Genomic DNA, 7,207 nt, shown 5'->3' on the forward strand with positions numbered 1-7,207 from the left:
TCATTCCTGTCTCATTCTTAACCAAAGTGTTGCATTTCTTGAAAGTATCAAATACACTAGATTTATTCCGAATAGAATAAATATAGGTTTTCCTAGTTGCATCATCAATAAAAGTAACATAAGAGCAAGAGCCACTGAGAGATGATACCTGAGTAGGTACCCATACATTTGTATGCACAAGCTCTATTTTTTCACTCTTCTTTTCCTTCCCAACTTTTATAAATTTGACTCTGTTCTGTTTTCCATAAACACAATTTTCTCAAAAATCCAAATCAACATGCTTCAAACCGGGAAACAAATTTCTTGAGTGAAGAATTTTCATCCCCTCCTTACTCATGTTCCCGGGCATATGATGCCAGAGTTTCGTATCTACTCCTATAGAGGTTAAAGAATTAGTAGAATTATAAATAATATTCAATAATTATAATGTACCAGCTTTTTTTCCTTTTGTTATTACCATGCCTCCTTTAGTGACCTTCTAGGTTTTGTCTGTAAAAGTAATTACGCATCCTTCACCTCCAAAATACCTTGCTGAAATCATATTTTTCTATGGATATGGAACATGCCTTACCTCCTTCAATAGCCATTGGTTTCCATTTTCTTCTTTATAAAAACCTTACCTATTTCAACGATTTTACAGGGTTTATCATCACCCAGACAAACATGTCCAAAATCTCCTTGAACATAGTCATGAAAATGTTTCTTATCAAGTGTGGCATGGAATGAGGCCCCTAAATCTACCACCCATGGATCAATAATATTATCTAATGATATAATATTCAAAGCATCTTGCAACAGATCACTTAGCACATTCACTTCATGATTGTTCTCTTGCTGTCCATCTCCTTCTTTTCCATTCCGAGATTTACAGTCTTTCTTTATGTGTCCTTTCTTCCCACATTTACAGTACACTATCCATGATATGGATTTAGATCTGCCTTTTCTTCACTTATTGTGATTTCCTGGGCTCCTTCCTCTTTCCAATTTTCTTCCCTTAGTCTCTGTAGTCAAAGAATTACATGATGTCTCACCAGAGCTTTTTTGTATTATTTCCTCGCTAAGGATGGCACCAAAAACATCATCAAAATTTAAAGTACTACGTCTAGAGACAGAGTTACTAATAGCCATAACTAGGCCATTCCAACTTTCTGGCAATGAGCATAAAAATAACAAAGCCTTAACTTTATCATGTAAATTTACCCCTATAGAACTTAACTGACTGATACCCATGGTAAATTCATTTAAATGATCAACATATCCACCTTCTGACATCTTCATATTAAATAGACATTACATAATAAATACCTTATTTAAGGATGAGAGTTTTCCATATAGTTTGGCCAATGCCATCATTAAACTTTTGTTGTCGTTTCCTTTGAAATGTTGAATATCACCGATGCTATGAGACACAACCGTATTGTTCCTAGTGCATTTCTTTTGAGAATCTCCCATTCTGCATTCGTCATACTCGTCGACTTCTTTGATTTTCTACTCCATGGTAGGTACAGATCTTTCTGATATTGATAATCTTCCATTTGCATCTTCCACAGCTAGTAGTTTTAGCTGTTAAATTTCTCGACCCTAAAACTACCATATTTTGCCATTGCTCCCACTTGAACCAAATACCCTTCTCTCCTACGAGTTTATCAACCAAATAAACCTTCGACTCTAATACCAATTTTTATAACATTATTAAAGGAGCAATGAAATACACAAAATATTACATAAACAAAAATACAAAAATGCATAAAATTAAAGAGACACAGATATACGCGGTTCACCCAATTTGGGATTTTTTGGATACGTCCATAGAGAAACAACCAGCCCTTCCTTTTATATTATCTAGCAAAATGAAGAGATACAACCTACAACAGATCGCTTGTAATTTCCTCTTCACTCTCACACAACCTCTCTCTCTCTCTCTCTGAATAATACACATCCACAATACAATTCCATCATATAAACCAGTAGTTTCCTTCTAGGGTAAAAAACCCTAAATTAACAGAACTTCTACCGTCAAATCACTTACCAAATGAATGACCCATATTGACTATGAAATTACAATATTTTACCAGGTATTTTTTTCATCTATTTTTAGCTTCAGGGGTGCTTCCCCTGAACCCCCACCTAGAGGGGCTCATAAAAGTTGCCATCCCCCCCCGAATCCCCCTAATAACGATTAAACGGGAAATGCTACCGCCCCGTTAGGAAAGAGATTCCAATGCAACTGAAACAAGAAACATTTGAACAATCAGGATCCACACCCAACATGAAAAGCCAATATCAATATGACACCACAATCAAAGTGGCATTATCATGCACCAGACATTAAAAAAAAAACCTGCAAATTAGGTGCAAAAAAATCACAAAGCACAAAACTAGCAACAAACACCATGACTCAATCCCCATGGATTCCCAATGCCTCCAAGCAAAAGCTCAACCCGAATCTTCTTCAAGATTTCATGGAAGTCACTTTTACCATGCAATTCCGTACATCATACTACCATAAACACATAACTGTAAGTGCATAATAAATATACAATGTACTAGTTACCTTACCTTGTTGTGCCAAGGATGTTTCCTTGTAATTGAACACATCCATGCCATGTATCAAGGGACTCGAATTCCTTGACAAATCCAGCTATAACTAGAAACCAACTATTATACCTTTCAAATACATGTTCATGAATCTAGCACATATCCACATAACGTTAGACAAAATCAAGTCTGAGAAGGTTTCTTGTATTCATTCAAATCACTCATTCGTTTGGAAGTGAAATTTCCAAACATAGCCAAAGGAATTCTCACACAATTCTTTTCTTTTAAATTTTACCTTGTTGCAATTGAGTTTTATTATGTACAATCACATCACCCAACTGTTAGTTATATAAACAGATCAAATATTACCTTGTTGCTCTAATACCAAGCATGTTTCCCTACAACTGTTCACACATGTTAGTCACATGTTCCAAAGATCACAACATCATATCTATTAAATTGAAATCAACATTTACTAAGACTAATAACCATGTAATAATCTACTCATAGCCATTAATCATAATACTACAACTAGCACCTGCTTACACTCAAGTACATATTAGCTAACTAAGAACATAATGTGTTTGTACAACCATCTTAAAACAAGATCATTCCTTCATGCAAAATTATAAACACACACTCATATCATGCAATTAATCAAACATTCAAAAAACATGTGTTATAGACATTTTTGTGCCTCGCGTCAAGGAGCAGGAAATGTCGATAATTACAGGGATCCTCAGTCCCTAAACATGTTGTTCTTACCCCTAAAAGAACAAGGTCATCAATCAACAACACTTCCAATCAGTTCTCCACCTGAAAACACTTCAGAACAGGCTTATTTTGGATCATGTCAGTTGCTTAACTGAGCTTCTGCGCTGTATTGCAACTGTCCCACTCTGTACCTGCGCTGGAAGTCAAAAACAATGAAGGCTACCTGCGCTGGGCGAGATTGGCCAAGTGGCACAGTCCTCCTGCAAGGTGTCAATTGCCCAGGAAGCTTCCAAACTGACACTTGGTTCATCAGATTCGCCTTGTGATGAGTAAGAGGTACTTGATCACCATGTGTAACCAAGGATCTCCAAGTGGACTCAAGAACTGAAGATTAACTGAAGAGGGAGAGGACACTAGTCAGCTCTATGCCAGCCTCAAGCTGACTCATCCTCTCTTCTTCTCTCCTATATATAGAGCTCTTCTATGAGGTCTAAGGAGGCTGGAATTTTGTATAAGCAAGGAGGTGCTGTTGGTATACTGCCAGGATTATTGGGTGATTGTTTTACTAGAGGTGAAGAAGAGAGTTCTTGCTGCCGAGGAGGTGCTGCTGGATTGGGGCCAACATCATTGGTTGTAACTTCCTCTGGAACCCTGTTACTTTCTATCAATAAAGTTTGCATGTTCTTCTATATACTTGTTTTACATAGATGCTTTTGTGTTTACATGTATATTTGATGCAACCTAATCCATGCTTCAATTATGATTGCTTGTATCTCGTAGTTTGCTCCCTTTTGTTGTGCAGATTCTGTGTGTAGCTGGATCGGCTTGGAGAGTAAAGAGCTGGGAACGGGATACAAAGCGAGAAGGACAAGGATCGACTAAGCGCAAGACACCAGGTTGGTTGATCCTCTTTCTATTCTCTCTGTGCTTTCATAAAGATGAACATGAAAACTTTGTCATTCAGTTGTTGCTAAAGTCTGTCACCTTTAGAAAGGGTTAGTGTCATCCGCATCGGATACTTTTCCCCACAACAAACTGGCGACTCCGCTGGGGAGATCCTAGTATCTTGTTGTTGTAGTATTTTGCTATTCATTTCTTGAAGAAAGGAGTACCGAATCGAAAAGCTTTTGACTCTATCAAAAGCGAAGTAGAGGGTTTTGCTACTCTTGCTCCTTTGCTGAGCAAATTCAAGATTTAAAGAGCTAATCTACAGATGAATCCTTACTCTTAGTGATAGATCTTTATCCTCTTGATCATCCCTTAGCCTGTACTTAACCCATAGCATTTTATTTCAGTCAAAACAGTACATTTTTGAGCTTTTTATGACCCGGAATTCTTAGCAGACGTAACTCTCGTAAGTCAGTGCAGGCTGTCCACAGGCAGTCTGCATTACAGCGCAGGTGCTCCCTTCGGGAACTGCGCTGAGAGTGAAACTGGCAGACCAGTGCCTGCGCTGGTCCAGTTGGCCTTAGTCTAGCTCAGCTCTTCCTTTGTGTCTTGGCCCTGTTTGCACTTGTTTTTGGCTGATTGCTTGCTGGTTATTGTATTTGCTGTAGACCACTTCTCCTTGACATTATTCCGCCTCAGTTGTGTGATGAAATTGTAAACGTTCTTTCAGTATTTCTTGTTTCAGTTACAATTTCCCATTGTGAAAAGCGAACCTAGTAGCTGTGGCCTCTTAGATTGCGATCTTATGAGTTAGTGTTATTGCTGTTCATAGCTGTTTTGGATTGGTTTGCTTCTCACTTTATGGTTTGAATCTATACTTTTCCTGTATTTAAGACAAGTCTTTCATAAGGTGTTCTTTTGATTGTGGACAAGCTTGTTTATTTTTACTTGAAAGTTGATTCAAAAATCATACAACAGTTTCCTTTTGTTAAGCATCAACATTAAGGATAACGAAAAGAAATACATGCATTGTGCATTTTGCATTTGACTGTATGCTTGACGATTTAGGAAAATGTGCATTTTAGTGTGTGTTCTTTGATCTGTGGAAAAAGTTGTGTCTTGCTCTTTCCTCAAGTAGATTAAGGTTTTCAAAGTTGAAAGATTGAAAATATTTTGCTTCTCATTCTTAGATTGCATGTAGGAAGTTGTATATATACATCTCGTGGCGAACCTGAAAGGCAAACTGTTAAGGAAGATCAACATTAAAATAAACTCAATTTACATAACAACGCTTTGGAATTTAACGCAAACATCTAGAGGTCTAGGTAGAGACGTGTTCCGGCGTCGTTAAACATAGTGACTGTCGATCTCTACGAAGGTGGGTGATTCCTCCTGAGAGTTGGTGGCACTAACACGGATTTGAGCTCCCGCGTACCGTCGCGTATATTGGGAGACCCCTATAGGCTTTTATCCTTTATCCTTAGGAAACCGTGTCGGCCGCCCTACTGATCGCGATGCAGTGAACACAGCATTCATGAAGATCGACGACCCGTACCGTAAAACGTATTCTGTGGTTTCGCGAAAGGTTTGGCACACCCTCTGCCTAGATCTCCAGAGCAGTTTCTTTTGGCCTTTTTCAAACTCTATAACTGAAAAGGTCCAACCGAGCATTTGTCACTTCGGGCTCGTTAATACATCGAAGGCAACTAGAGTCATCTTTAGCTTTTTCTCGACTCTTAAAACATGAAAAAGCAAGTTTGTGTCTAAAAGCGTCGTAAATAAAACTTATTTTAAAGCGGAACATAATCACCTGTTATTCCCACGTTGATCTTTCAGTTGAAAAGTATGGAGCCCACCAACCAAGGAAGTAACCTTGGCGGAAGTCCAAATCCCTTCTCCTCTTGGGGAGATGTTGGTGCGCCACATATGGCTACATTGTCACTTCCAGGATTGACAATCGGCCTTCCTGTTTGGCTCTTTTCAACTAATGTTGTCCAAATCGCCACTAATCCTGAGCAGTCGAATCAACTGTCAGAACAATCTAGAACTACCCACCAGCCTTCTACCTCTTGTGATACTTCCTCTGATCCTTCATCTTCGCAGGGTAGAGCCGGTAAAAGTCAGCCTCCCAAGGAGAAGAAGGAAAAGAAGAAGAAAGGGAAGAAGCAGAAGGAGCCTCTGGCGAAAGCGACTGGGGGCAAGCAGAAGAAAACTGACAAAAACCCACACACTGCACCGACCGGGCCTAAATCGCCATGTGTCATTTGCAAAGGGATCCATTTCCATCGTGATTGTCCTTGTATTCCCCGGATACTAAGGGACTGGTCCCCGAGGTTGCACAATCCGGTAGCATCAACCTCTGGTTGTCAAGTTGATTGCATTCCCTCAACTAGCGAGAGTGAAGGACGAAGAAGGGGACCAAGATCACCCTGTCTATTGTGTGAAGGTCACCATGCCATCCACAAATGTCCATTCTTAGATGAGGCAAAGAGAGTTTTGGAAGATCGCCCGGTGTCACCGGTGCAACTTCCGCCTGGATACCGAAAACTCGCGCCTAATCCCTCGATAGTTGAAAATCCAGTTGAACCACTCAAGTGGTCAGCTGATGTGTCAGTCATTGAGAATGAACCTACCGAATCTAGACCAGACGAAAGTCTAAAGGTCGAAACGGCAGTTGACCCGGTTCTTCCTTCAAAGGTTCTATCGTCCAATGACTCCGTCATTGAAGACCCGTCTTCAAATGACACCGTCACCGAAGTGTCGTCTTCATGTGACACCCTCACTGATGAGAACAAGGATGACACCATCCAGGTTCTCTTTATCAGCACCAACTCCGACGAGCATCCGGGCAATGCGCCCATTCCTTTATCGCAGGAAGGAACATCATCTGAGTCGTATCCGGCCGTATATTCGGTCCCACCACCAAGCAACCTGGTTGTATCCTTTGATTGGAATCAACTAGGCAGACCCCGGTTACCAGCCAGTACACCATTTAGAATCATTGTCCAGATCTATAGAATGGTTATGGCTGGTACTATCATTGATGAAGGGGCGTCTGTGAGTATCC

The sequence above is a fragment of the Pinus tabuliformis genome, chromosome 2_1 (genome assembly GCF_031772625.1).
Source record: "Pinus tabuliformis cultivar Carrire ecotype Pingquan chromosome 2_1, CPIR1, whole genome shotgun sequence".
Classification (NCBI taxonomy): Eukaryota; Viridiplantae; Streptophyta; class Pinopsida; order Pinales; family Pinaceae; genus Pinus; species Pinus tabuliformis.